General features: G+C 35.5%; 1 pseudogene; it reads right to left on the bottom strand.

The window, feature by feature from the left end:
- Window positions 1-9,260: 9,260 nt before the first annotated feature.
- LOC138313876 (uncharacterized) lies at window positions 9,261-10,566 on the bottom strand (annotated as a pseudogene).
- Between the last annotated feature and the right edge of the window lie 4,761 nt (window positions 10,567-15,327).

Below are 15,327 nucleotides of genomic sequence, written 5' to 3'. Positions count from 1 at the left end.
AAAGGAACGTTTAAAGAGTCAATTTGATACTATACTTATATCCAGTAAGTTGATGGTAATGGGACTAATACGGAGTAACAAGTTTCGCATAGGATTAACATATGTGCTTTTTATTAAGTCAGTATTAACCCTTTATATTAATTACTTTTCCCTCAGAATTTCCAATTCGATTCAATAAAATTTAAGTATTAACTGCCCGTAAAATTAAGTATTTTTTCTGTCCGCCGTGGATCGTGACGGCTGACGGCCCGAATAACAGAGGGTATCCGTCACAATAATACCCCCAACATCGTTTACGTGCCACGGCTATTTATTGCTACATTGTCGAGGTTGGGAATCGACAAACCTTTTCCGATGCGAACGGTGAAATTAAAACAGATTCGGCGATAGAATTAAAGAGTTTCTTTTCCTGCGTTTATATTCAGTGTTTCTCTTCTGCGTTTATTATATTCAATGTTTCTTCGCGCTAATATTAACACATTTCGTCGCTTACAATCGAGCGGGCGCGCCGAGCCGTGACGGCCGAGCACACGGCTTACACAGGTAAACTTTACCTTGTGAAACGAGACTTACAGTACGTACAGCCGAGCCGATTGTACCTGTAAAATAATTATGTTTACAATTCTCTTTTCCCCTTTAAAAATACATATATCCTCATTATCCTATTCTCCTATCTTTTGCTGTTTTCTTTCCCGCGTCTCGTCATTTGAGCTATGCATTTTGCACCTTTTTTCGGAAGAGTTCCGATACGAGCGGTAACAAATGAATAACTGTCTAGGTTATGTGTAAAATATGTGTATATACACGGGGATTAACTATGACAAACAAATTATGTGTTTGATTATGTGCAATTACATGTATGTATATTCTTCTCACAAATTTGAATTGTTGACGATATTAAAGATAGTTTTTTTCATTAAGATCATCATTTTTTTTCATGATCTTTCATTAAAAATATTTTTGATGAATCTGGTCAGTCAAATATCTTCCTCAATGAAATACAAATGATTAATAGTTTTTATAAAAGTTTTATGAAACACAGCGCCTTCAAGATCAGTTCACACAAAAAATGGTTCTCAGATGTGGAAAATTCCTCAAGAGGGCAAACTTATCTAATATATATAAAAAAAATTTGGATTTGAAAAGTATCTTATAAAATTATCGGAAATGTATATATAACTAAATTCCGTACATCAAATTTAAAAATTCCAATTGAGACTGGAAGATGGTGTAATGTTGAGAAACGTGAAAGAATATGCCATTTATGCAATGAAAATATCGGGGATGAATTTCACTATCTTTTTGTATGTAAACACGAAGAAATAAAAAATATACGTATTAAATATATCCCACAGCATTATTATAGTAATCCCAGTCTTCATAAAATGGGTGGCCTTATAGGTATTTGTAATATCCAATTATTGAAGAAGGTGTCTCTATTCATTAGAAAAATGATGGTATTTTTGTAGATGTGAATAAAAGCTATGATAGTAGTACGGTATAAGTATTAATTTCCAAATTAATTGTCCATATTTTAGTAATTGGTAATGATATATATTGTCCATCCTGCCACGTGCAGTTAAAAAATGTAACTTGTATTTTTATAATCCATGTAACACATTTAAATGTGTCTGGGAGACTATAATAAAATTTTTGAAAGATATTTTGCTGTTGCCTTTAATTGTAAAATGCTGATTAAGTGTTATACATAATGATCTGCTTTTCAGGTTTGCTGAATTGATTTGATATACATAAAACGACTGATATCATATTCTGGTAATATTTGATGTACTTTGTTGCATGTAATTCCAGTATTTATTTATTTCTGCGTTTATATTCAATGTTTCTCCGTTTATATTCAATGTTTCTGCGTTTATATCAACACATTTCGTCGCTTACATCGAGCGGGCGCGCCGAGCCGTGACGCAAGGGTAAGGTCCTAGTACTATACATGTATACAGCATATATACGTATACGTTAGATCTACAATTTGAGTTTTTCGAGTAAATGGTTATTTCTAGCTTTATGATGTAGATATTTTCAGTTTCAAAACATTCCATTTACACCACTTCAAAAATTCAAACAAGCATATATTTAACTTTAGATTAGATAATCAGTCCAATTTGATAGCGATATCAAAATGATGTTCGGATCAGTCTGGACTGAGATTTAGATAGCATATGATGTAAATTTCAGTGTAATAAAAAAAGTATAATGTAACACTATCTTTTTACTAGTAAAATCCCAAAATTTAGCATGAATATATCTAGAATCCGTGTTTTTATTTCATTCAAACTTCTGCTATAATGATATGATGCAAACACGGCACCGTTTTTGAGTAAATGTGATATTGGAGTTACAGTACCGAACTTATACCGAAAATAATATGTATATCTATATTGTTGCCTTTGAAACTTTATCCATAACGTTTACTAAAAAGCAGAAATACATCAATGGTATTTCTGATATATGTTCCTTTATTACAGTTTAAGTGTAGATTTAAATTCATTATTTCAAAATTATACTAAATCCTTAATAGTATATTCATTGTCGACCGTTTTGTATATCATACCGAGATTTAATAGTATGATATATGAACATTTATCGTATAATCCAAAAAGTAACCACATACAGTGTTCAAATGAAAATTGAAATTATTCGTATACAGGCGTTAAAAATAGATATAATATCTTGTATCTTTTTAAAAATATACTAAGTGATCTTTAAATAAGTATATTTAGTGTGATAATGTTGTAACCCTTCTTGTATGACTATACATGTACATTAAGATTCGAAACGGTGAAAATACATGCTTAGAATTTTTACTAATACCTTAAAATTACTGGAGATTGCTATATGCCACGATTCCGTAATTACAGTCTAGACTGGAATAATTTTTAAGGTTAAACCTTTAGTTGAGCTAGTTCTTAGAACCATTTTTGTTTCTGAATAAGTCACCTTCCATTTTTGTTTTACCTGTGTACGACATATATATATGTAATATATATTCCTAGGTATGATCAGGTATATTTTATTTCCATTTGCTTTTACATCTTCATTCTAAAAATGGAGGTGACAATAAAAAAACCTTTAGCATAGATGTACGGGGTTTCCATAATTCAAATCACAATCCAATTAACGGATGTCCTAACCTGATTGACAGTAAGACAATAGCAAATACCCGATATAGTCCACCGAATAGCAAATTGCCCGCGGCCAGGTAATTACAGGTGAGTTCGATGAATGGCGTTGTGTACAGGTAAATAACATCCTGGTCAAGGTATTACATAACCATCAAACCAAAGGCATGGCTAATTATATATCTATAATGTCGGTGTATCTACTAGTATATCGATTAAAAATTGAAAGCGACCGCACGGTCTGAAAAAATAGTTTGTTTTGCTTAATATCTCAATATTTAGATCTTTTATAATATCGAAAGTAAATTCTTTCTACCACATGTTGAAACGTTTTACGGTATTGTAATAAATGTATCTCGATTTATTCGGTTAGCAACACACAACACAATGTTTGTAATGATAAATCATCGGTGTGTACGTATGTCAAGCATCATATCCTTGATTCTTTAATCAAGAATTTCTTCAACTGTTACGTAAAATTTCATTCTACAGTCACAAACTTTGCAATTCACAATGTATCAAAGATACAGATTACAGGAAAATATTATTTTAATTAAAGCGAATTCGTTGCTGAACTCCTCGACAAAAAATCGGAAACTTTTATTTCTGTGTGGATTTTCTTTTATAATTACACGAAGATACCTGCTATTAGAGCATAAATTAGAGTATATTCGAGACAAAGTTATTGTACGATTAACTTCACTCAAAAGTAATCATAAAAAAAATCTTTGATCGGCTTTTCCTGTGACCGTCGATGTAAGTGATAGCACATCAGTTAAAGTACAGCAATAAGCCACGGACTATTGTGACGTCACACGGTTTAGGGCTAGAAAATATGCATAATCGGGCGGTCAGAAAATTTGACCTCGATATCGGCGGTTTACAGGTTAATCCGGTCGCGCGCGACACGGAGAGGTTTCTACACGGTCTAATAAAGCCATTTCCAGCATAAACTAAAAAATTATCATTTTTGACTACACAAATCCTTTAAATATATCACGGAATTATAAATGCTTATAAATCCTTGTATATATGTAATCGTGTTCCGTATTTTATTAACACTTTTTGAACTTGATTTAGGCCTAATAGTTATCGGACTAACGCACCATTTTATCATAATAAAAATGTAAATGTGTACAGATTACCGAGTACCCGGATGTACTGTTACATGAATCTCCTAAAAGTGCTGACTTGCAATATGGCGTGTGTGTCAATGATTATATATATATAAAGTCAAGTGAATGTATTATATATGCCAATTCATAAATACTTGGTACTGAAACCACCCCCATTTTGTATCCCAACATCGTCAAAAGTATCATCAAGGATTTATAAGTGAGAACTGTCTCTTTACCCTACTAAACACCACGCGTAACGCTAGACCAAGGACGTATATGAGTCTCACTTATAAATCCTTGGCTAGACGAACCGGGAAATCGAGTCCAACGAAACACCAATGTAAAGTTAATAAAATTTCACAACGTTTAGTACTTGCTTTAAGGACGGAAGATTTAGAAGATATGTCTTAAATTTTTGTTTAAAAAAAAACAACTCATGAAATGACGCTTCAGAAAGTAAGACGGTAACCCTCGCACCCACAAGCTACATCAAAGGCTGCGCCGGCGGATATTAACGGAAAATCAGTCGTCGCCCAACGTCACGGTCAGTACACAAACGCAAAAAGCTCCTACGTCGTACTTGCCCAAAACCCAGCGTGACTTATTCACCTCACATACGTCCTTGGTATCATCAAGGATGTATTTTAGACAAAAATCCTTAGTATCATATTATCATCTTATTATAAGCGACCGCGGTGTGAAAAAGTGCTCACAGAAATTAGACATACACTACATATGAAACTATATATACTATGGTCTCATTAAATTATTAGGTAGCTGTATGACTGTGTTTCTGGTGTTAAAAATCATACACATATGATCGCATTGAAAAAGTGTATACAACTATCGTCGGCCATTTTTCTCACTTCGAGCTCCCCAAAATGCATACGCATCCCCTTCGTAACCCCGCAGGGTACCGCTAGCTAGCTCCTACCCGTGGGGGCCAGGGCAAGCAATATAGCTAAATTTGTCCACGGCGTCCGTTATCTGTGGAGTTAATTAGTCGGATGACACGTGTGCGGTACACAGTACACCTGAGAGGTGTATCTATGGCGACAACATATAAGTAAATGTACAGGTAATATAATTCACCTGACAGAGAGAGAAGAACATATACTGGCAATAAGTTTTTTTTTTTTTTTGTAAAGTTCATTCTTTGTAAACCCCCATTAAAGTGTACTGGGTTAAAAAGGGTCTTCCCGAACTTCACTGACAATCTAGTCTCTGTCTTTCGTTGATTAGCATTTTGAGTATATAATTTTTAACAAATGTATAGCACAGTGATCGTTCATATGATATTTTATGTTTATCATAGTGACGTTGTGTATCGATTACGTCACGCACTAAATATAGCCTTGAAAAAATTGCTAGCCGTTGGTCGGTTTGTGTATTGACACAATATTCCATGTAAATGTGTATTTTATGGTGTAATAAATAACATGCCAGCTATGATAACTCCCAGTAACTGGGTTTCGAAAGGTGTGCTCTTAAACTGTAAATTGTATGAAAATTCTGTTATTATGTGACCTTCTTATTAGTGCTTTATTCGATTCTTGCCATGACGGTTCATCAGGATATTTATTCAAACCAATATTATTTTCACTTTTGTGTCTCTTTTTTAGAAATAAGATATGATGATTAATACAGACACCGGTATATCCCGATGTCATTTCCTATAACGAGTTGTACATAGATCTAACAAATATCCCCAGCTAACCAGTTGCTTTTAAAGACGTTTTTAATATTGTCCAGTGATAGTAATATTAGGAAAAAACCCTTTTAAAGATATTTTTAGGTGTAACGACGTCACGAGTATAAAAATGCATACTGAATCAGAAACGTATAAAAAAATAATGTATGTCGTTAAGTTTCAGATTCAATAAGTTAATCGACAAAGAAATAATGATTTTAAAAAATTCGTTGAAACCTCACTACCATTATGTGTAAACTGGAATATGAAGAAATGTACACGTTTTATCATTTAACCAATCGATGAATACAGCTCCCTATACTACTCTCCTTATGGTCGTATCCAGAGTACCTCTCTTTGACGACACAAAAGAAATCATACATGACCAAGCTAAGTTCGCTTCGTTGTAATAACATAGGCCTGGGCATGGCCTCGTAATTAGGGTAGTAGTAAAAACCTTTACCATAACACTGACTAATTAGCAAAGACAGTATATCACCATTGTTTATTTAAGTCAAACATGTAATTATGTAATATCAAATAAAAAAAAAAAAAACAATTGTGAGAAAGAGTGATCCTTTTAATGACCAATTAAACTTCTTAATTGCCGGAATCTTGTTTTGATTTTATAGTCTTTGTCATTCCGACAAAAAATATCAGTGGCCAAGGCTATAAATACTCCCTCACACAATCCTTATAGTATCATACAACATGAATACCTTTCAAGAAGCAACCTACCGATACCTGTCCAGCGACACTAAGAAGACCTGCATCCTCGGTCACAGCTTTATCAGACGCCTCATCGCCCGATGGAGAAAAGAAGAAATACCACTACCCAATCGGTCATTCCATGCCTTCGGACGAGGTGGTTTGAAGCTTCGATAGCTGAGAGACATCGTACTAGCCGAAGATTTTTTCCATCTATCACTCCGTCTTTGTACAGATAGGCGAAAATGACATCGCTGACCAGTCAACGGCCCGTACAATTGGACTTCTTCAAGAAATCCATCAACTGTTTATCGCCCAGGGTGTAGAAGTGGTGATGTTCGGCGAGCTTTTTCCGAGACACGATCGCAAATTCAACAAGCCGCATCACTTATCAACAGAATGATGAAGAAACAACACCCTGACATCATTTGCCAACACGACAGAGACTTGTTGAAGACAACCTCAATCCGAGCTAAAGATGGTACACACCTGAAACCGTCGGCGGAAGTTGCTTTCTCCAACAGCATTGACCGGGCCATCAGACACATGAGGGCTTGATCTTATAATCAGCCAATCCTTTATAAAAAAAAAGCCATTTTCATGGCTACCCAAATATCACAAAAAGACCCATGAACACTCGAAAATACGCATTTATATATTACGAATTATATATCTTTAGCATGAATAAAAACAACTGAAAATTGACACGTGTATACTATTTATAATTTTATGATAAATAATTGACGAATACTTCTTAAAACTAAAAATGTATTTAATCAGAAACATATATGTATAATTGTTTCTGACAATATGAATTAAATTTTATCGTATTAGTTCACCAGTTAAGTTTGGCCTCTATACTGGCATTACGTGCAACAAAGTACATCAAATAATTACCAGAATATGATATCGGTCGTTTAATGTATATCAAATCAATTCAGCAAACCTGAAAAGCAGATCATTATGTATAACACTTAATCAGCATTTTACAATTAAAGGCAACAGCAAAACGTCTGTAAATAACAAATATTTATTCATTTTATGGAAAACGATCTTATTTTAATATCGTCAACAATTCAAATTTGTGAGAAGAATATACATACATGTAATTGCACATAATCAAACACATAATTTGTTTGTCATAGTTAATCTCCGTGTACATTTGTTACCGCTCATATCGGAACTCTTCCGAAAAAAAGATGCAAAATGCATAGCTCAAATGACGAGACGCGGGAAAGAAAACAACAAAATATACATGTAGGAGAATATGATAATTATGGTATATGTATTTTGAAAGGGGAAAAGAGAATTGTAAACATAATTGTTTTTCAGGTACAATCGGCTGGCGGCTGTACGTACTGTAAGTCTCGTTTCACAAGGTAAAGTTTACCCGTGTAAGCCGTGTGCTCGGCCGTCACGGCTCGGCGCGCCCGCTCGATGTAAGCTACGAAATGTGTTAATATTAGCGCAGAAACATTGAATATAAACGCAGAAACATTGAATATAAACGCAGAAACATTGAATATAAACGCAGAAATAAATAAATACTGGAATTACGTGCCACAAAGTACATCAAATATTACCAGAATATGATATCGGTCGTTTAAATGTATATCAAATCAATTCAGCAAACCTGAAAAGCAGATCATTATGTATAACACTTAATCAGCATTTTACAATTAAAGGCAACAGCAAAATATCTTTCAAAACGTCTGTAAATAACAAATATTTATTTATTTTATGGAAAACGATCTTATTTAAATATCGTCAACAATTCAAATTTGTGAGAAGAATATACATACATGTAATTGCACATAATCAAACACATAATTTGTTTGTCATAGTGAATCCCCGTGTATATACACATATTTTACACATAACCTAGACAGTAATTCATTTGTTACCGCTCGTATCGGAACTCTTCCGAAAAAAGGTGCAAAATGCATAGCTCAAATGACGAGACGCGGGAAAGAAAACAACAAAAGATAGGAGAATAGGATAATGAGGATATATGTATTTTTAAAGGGGAAAAGAGAATTGTAAACATAATTATTTTACAGGTACAATCGGCTGGCAGCTGTACGTACTGTAAGTCTCGTTTCACAAGGTAAAGTTTACCTGTGTAAGCCGTGTGCTCGGCCGTCACGGCTCGGCGCGCCCGCTCGATGTAAGCGACGAAATGTGTTAATATTAGCGCAGAAACATTGAATATAAACGCAGAAACACTGAATATAAACGCAGAAACTCTTAATTCTATCGCCGAATCTGTTAATTTCACCGTCGCATCGGAAAAGTTTGTCGATTCCCAACCTCCGACAATGTAGCAATAAATAGCCGTGCACGTAACGAAGTTGGGTAATTGTGACTGATACCCTCTGTTATTCGGCCGTCAGCCGTCACGATCCACGGCGGACAGAAAAATACTTAATTTTACGGCAGAAATACTTAATTTTATTGATCGAATTGGAATTCTGAGGAAAAGTCTTAATATAAAGGGTTAATACTGAATAAAAAAGCACATATGTTAATCCTGCCGAAACTTGTTAAAAATTAAGTATTCTGCCGTTATTCTAACAAGTTTCGGCAAGATTAACACATTTTGGGTTACCAGTGTAAAGGGACAAATGACAACGCTGCTGTAATGACATACTCCAGGAAGTACCCATAAAGCTGGACATGGACTTTTGCCGAGCCTCGTTCTGGAGCCGCTGACGTCCAGAAGTCGGAAAGTCTCTCCCGTAAGCACCCCCCTATTCCTCACCAATCTCAGCCAGTATACGTGGTCAATTATCCTACAGGGCCCTTTCGGCCTCCTCCCTCAGTCATTGCATTGACTCTTGGACGATGTCACGCAAAACAGAGAAGTGCGATATAATACACAGGTCATCCCGGTGCATAGATTGTTCATTATATTCCCCGCCCGCTTTCACTATAGGAGGTCGTCAGTCACCGACAGCCACGCTCAGGGTGGACCTTTTTGAAAGCCCTTTGTTATCCAATCAATGGTTCCATTACGACATCAGAAAACGCTTTCTTCCGGAAGTTTCCATTATATTACATGCATACTAACACGGTAACCGATTCGGTCCTACGTTTCTTTGTGTGTTTTAACTAAGTTCTGATATTATTTGCCTTTTCTGCAATTTTCCCTTTCCCTGGTTTCGAATCAATCTGCTATCCTGTGTACTCTTTTCAATCCATTCTGGGTCCTTAATCCAAGACGAAGGCTGATGTACCGGTTTCGGCCATATCTGCCAGAAGAGTGGGCCGGACGCCATTGTCTCTGGCAGATGTAAGCAGCTTCACAAAAACCATTCTAAGGGAAGGTTACATAATCCTTTCATTGTCTTATCATCACGTTTATCGATAGTGCCTCCCTGCTTCTTAAAGTTGCTTGGGTCTGTAAATTTTGTTGGTGGTTTGAGCCATGATTCTACCATTGCGTCCGAAACATGCTTCAACTATGCCGGACACTTCCGCTAGCGGCCCTATGGTCACACAATATAACAGAAGAGAGGTGATTGCGCCGGTTGAGCGGCTCAATTTACCAGAAGTGATGGTGTCTTGTAAAAAATTTATCGCTTATTTCAATAAGATTACCTGCCCCTGACATCTGGAGATATTCTGCGGCACAGCGTATTTGTACAATGTTGTTTTTGGTCTCATGTCAATTTTCATATTGTAGCAAAAGTCGTGCTACAATACTGAAAATGTCCGCGACCCCGGGGAAAGTCAGAAGTTCAACCCTGTTGCTGTCGGTGTGGGAGGGCACGGCTGACGACCTTGACAAAGTACTCGGAGGTGGCATACAGCGGAAACCTGTGTAGTGTCGGAATTCCGTACCGGCGGTTAAAACCGTTATGTCGGAGAGGAGTCTCCGGACCTACTCCGGATACTTCGAGAAATCCATGTTTGGGTTTGTATCCGGCGACGTTAGCACATTATCCGATACTATTAGGATATGGAGTTGTGTTCCCACGACGTAGAGAAAGTCACTTACACAGGTATACGTATATATATTGGAGCCGCCGTCATACAATGATGACCGCACGAACGCGGAGTTTTGTTTGTGTATTTAAAATTACACACACACGTTTATTTAAATGTTACCTGTCAACAGCGACAAAAAGGCGGTAACTATTGATATCCACTTGTGACTTTTCAATGAAATCGCACAGCGATGAGCAAAAAACTTCTAAGTACGTAATCATGTTATAATACCCATTTACCAATATAAAGGTCCCCCAATACCGTCGATGTGTCTAAGATTTTGGAGTGAGTGGTCTGCAGATGTCAAAAGAAGTCTTCGAAGTGGTATATCAGCTCTAAGTACTACTCGACAAGACTATGAAATTGTTTACCTTTGGTGCCTGTGTATAATATAAATCGAGACTAAAACAAGGCTGACAAACGTAGCCTGTCCGGAACATGGACGTTGACAGATTTAAAGAAAAAGCCGAGCACTGGACCCCGGAAGATATCGATCTTTGTTGTATGTGTCTATATGGCCCTTTACATGAACACGTGTACACAATGCTAGGTACACATAATTACAACACACCACACACACACATGTGTACACGGAGGGAGCAGTTGAGTGCACGCTACCTGTGTATAGTGTGTATTGGGTGTGGTACTGTCTAACCCCTAAGGTGAACATTACCTGCAATAATCTTACGTACATTCGTATGGTGAACTACTAAATGGACCTCAAATAATCAATCTCGAAAAATCAATAATACTATTGGGCCTATCCCGTGATTGTAATACATAAACGATATGTACATGTAGGTAAGCAGAATAGAAGGAATTTATTTTTTCTAGTCCCAATATCAGACATTTTGATAGATACGGTATGTAGGATCTATTTATTTAGGTGTCGAATTTTGGTATCAGGATCAGAGGAAAATCGGATATACTAATTTGTTTGCCCGATACTTGAACAGAAGCTTGGTTGTCGTCAATAGTGTTTTTCGTGGAAACAATGCTAATGCGAATATATGACTTTCGTGATGGTTTTTAACTTTTCCACTTTTTAATGAACACATTTCGGATTGGATACATTACATGTAACAAAGACCGGCGTCTATAAATCTATATCACAGTCGATATATACATTATAGGTAAAATCTGTACAGGTGTACTGTGTATAGTCCGCTAAACCTGCCTATATTATTAGGCTTTTTTAATTTTTTTTTTTTTTTTTTTTGCCTAATATATAGTCTATTATATTAGGCAAAAAAAAAAAATTTAAAAAAGCCTAATAATATAGGCAGGTTTAGCGGGACTATACTGTGTAATGCACAGGCGTGGTTGGCTATATGATACTCGGAACAATGCCAATCTGATTATCTCGGCTCATCAATTCTAACACCGCTTTGTAATCAGGGTTGGTATTTAAGGTTATATGTCATGTATTGAAAAAAAGGTTATTTTCCTTGATACAAATTTTGTTTATGCTAATATTAACTTATCAATCCTAACAGCTTTGCCACCTGCTTGGTTGGTATTTAAGGCTGTGTGCCATGTTTTGCACGGGGGTTATCTCCCTTGATATAAACAATAAGAGGATGTGGCAAATTTCTAAAGTGGACGACAGCCGGAGTACTCAGAAAAAAACAACCGGGATACGGTCAGTACCTTGTAACTGCCCACACGTGGAGTTAAAAATGCCCCCCTCCCTACAAAGAAAAAAAACACAACAAAAAAACAGAAATGGCAATATTTCATTAAAAACCAAAATTGCCCGTAACTACAATGTAAATAAGTATATTGCACATCCACTTTACCATGTGCTTCAGCCTTCAGAAATATTATAAGTTGTACTTAAGACAACCTAGTTATGAAACTTACATGTATGTAACCATCCTGTTAACAATATTGCACAGAATATATATATAATACGTATGCAATTTGGACAGAGAATGAATACAATAACCAGAGTCTTACTAAAAGTGCTCATAATACATGTGATTCTAAACGTTTTATTGTCTGTATCGATTGTTGCATTTATGTTATTGTATTTTTCCTAACAGAACAAAACCAACTGAACAACTCTTGAGGGGATTTTCTTTTTTAATATCAGAAATCAAGTAATAATTGGAAAGCATTGTATTTTTATTAGCAACTTAAAAGTAGGTTTCGCCCAATGAAATATAAAGACTACGAAACTGAAATTTATCCTGTACATAGATATAATCTTCAGATCATTTTCAATGCATACAGCGAACAATATGGGTGGTCAGTTGCCTAGCTTGACCAGGAAAAATACATCTCTTAAAATAGAGCGAAGTATAGCTTTACATAGAACATGACGTATTTTTTTCCAAAACGAGGCCGCAGCAACAAACGGAAGCGTGCAACAAAAAGTCAAAATGGTACATACGCTCGCTAGCTTAATACACCAAACATACATGTGGTTAGTGTGCGGCTGTATGTGCGCTGGCATATGTGTTGAAATTTAACTCACCACGTGCAACGCCGTTACACGAGTCCCAACAGATCCGGGCAAGTTCTGCTTGAGATTTGGCTTCTGTTTCTTCTATCGCTACATGCCATCTCTGAATTTTAATTCCCTATAAATATATCTAGGGTGCTACCGATTCCATTATAATTTCCTCCACTTTGTTGCCGATTCAGATACAATTTTTTTTTTATCTCACACACTTTCGTTCAGCAATTCTGTTTACTTTTAGTGCGTAACAATGCGCATGCGCGAAACTACGACGACACAATCCATCGCAGCTACATTTGCATACTATTTTGTTTGACGGACACCGTAATAAATCAAGGATTTCCTTCAAATTTGTATTCAAGACACATTTGTTCAATCTCAAACGTATAAAGAAATTAAATTGAGGTATTTTTGATACGTTTTTTCATCTTTTCTTCCGTTTATCGGATTTTACAAAAAAATATTTATTTGGTTGGGCGATACCTACCTTTAAAGTGAATAGTCGGGCAAAGAAAACCAGTCTAAATGCGTTCATTGGCCTTCCAAAAGTTCTCACATATTAATACGACGGTCAAGTTCAGCTTAGTTTCCCAGTTCTGACCATTAAAGTAAAGAAAAGTTGAAAGCATTGAAAGCGAGGCTGCGTGGAAATGTAACCACGGACATAATGAGCCGGGAGGACGTTTTAGAATTTCTATACTTTAAATTAATTTCTTCGTACGCAGACAGATTTTGACGAGAGATTTTATTTTTCCATTTCATAAGAAATTATACTGGATACATTCACACCATTTTACCGACTTTAGCCATCCTTGCCCGACTGTTCACTTTAAACTCAAAAGATACAAAATATGAGTATCTTTCACTCTATTGCAGATAAAAACTAGTTGAAATTGAATTTTAATAATGCTTTAAGAGGAAAACAGAATTGCAACATCAAAGACTATTTCAATTTTGACCAATCAGGGTGCTTAATTTCGTTACCATGGCAACAAAGTATTTCGAAACAGTAACTATCTTTGCATACCGCATAACCCATATGAATAAATTTTCACTTGTATCTAAAATATCTTAATTTCTATCAATCATAGACGCCCGTTGTATATCAATTTTTATTTAAATCTGACGATATTTTAGATTTCAATCAAATCAGGGGCCTCCATTTTGTTACCATGGCAACCAATTTTTTTTGAAAGTGATATCTATGTTATTCAGTACACCTCATTACTCCCATATACAAATTTTACATAAATATGACCCAATCTATATTTCAGCAATCAGAGACCTCCAATTTATAAACATGGCAACTAATATCTTCGAAAGTGTTACCATTCTATTCAGCGTAACATATTATTACTTCACACTAATTTCCACATCACTGGAATATAAAACAAACTGGAAGATGTGCCCCGTTGCTAACTGCAACCCAAATTACCCAAAACAATTTTAATTTTATGACCATGTTTACACACAAAGGCAAAACATGCTCTGAGCGGATTTTAATGCAGGGTAAAATTGTGAACACATTTTAACATGATGAAATGAGAGGACAAAGAGCAATGTGTTACTTTCTTGTAAAATCAATTATTTCAAGTATTTGTTTTCGTTAAAAATCCGAAAGATATGGCTAAGATATAAAGTATACGATCTACACAAAATGATTTATGAATGAAAACCGTTGAATATATTAAGCAAAGAATGTCCCATTTTCCATGTTTGGGCAAGTAGTTTCAATGAAAATGATGGATGAAGATTTCAGGCCATTTTTATTATTTTTTTTAATCGTAACATTAGCTTGAAAATCACATGTTGCTTAACTTATGTATATATCTGGATGGTTCCCATGGTAACTACCATTTTCAAAAAACTTTACTTGCAGCATATCATCATATAACTAGGCTAAGTATCATTAAATAATTGAAAGATACCTAGCTAATCCTAATCTTTTGTAGACAAGTTTACTTTTATACATAGGTTTTCAAAGCAGGTTTGAGTGTGCATGTATTTAGAAGTGAATCGAAAAATACATGATAACTTATTTTAAAGACTCACGAAATCTGCAGAATTGACGGGATGACTTTTTTATATGATGGGGGTTGTGAACAGGAAACTTTATTAAATAAATGTTCGACATCTTATTGACCTTTTATAGGGGGTGACCATGCAGACGTTCAGTCACAACTGAGGATTTTGCAGAATTGCTTTCTAAGGTGGTGA

Source organism: Argopecten irradians, unplaced genomic scaffold (assembly GCF_041381155.1).
Source record: "Argopecten irradians isolate NY unplaced genomic scaffold, Ai_NY scaffold_1019, whole genome shotgun sequence".
Taxonomy (NCBI): domain Eukaryota; kingdom Metazoa; phylum Mollusca; class Bivalvia; order Pectinida; family Pectinidae; genus Argopecten; species Argopecten irradians.
This window is presented reverse-complemented; position numbering and strand designations above follow the sequence as displayed.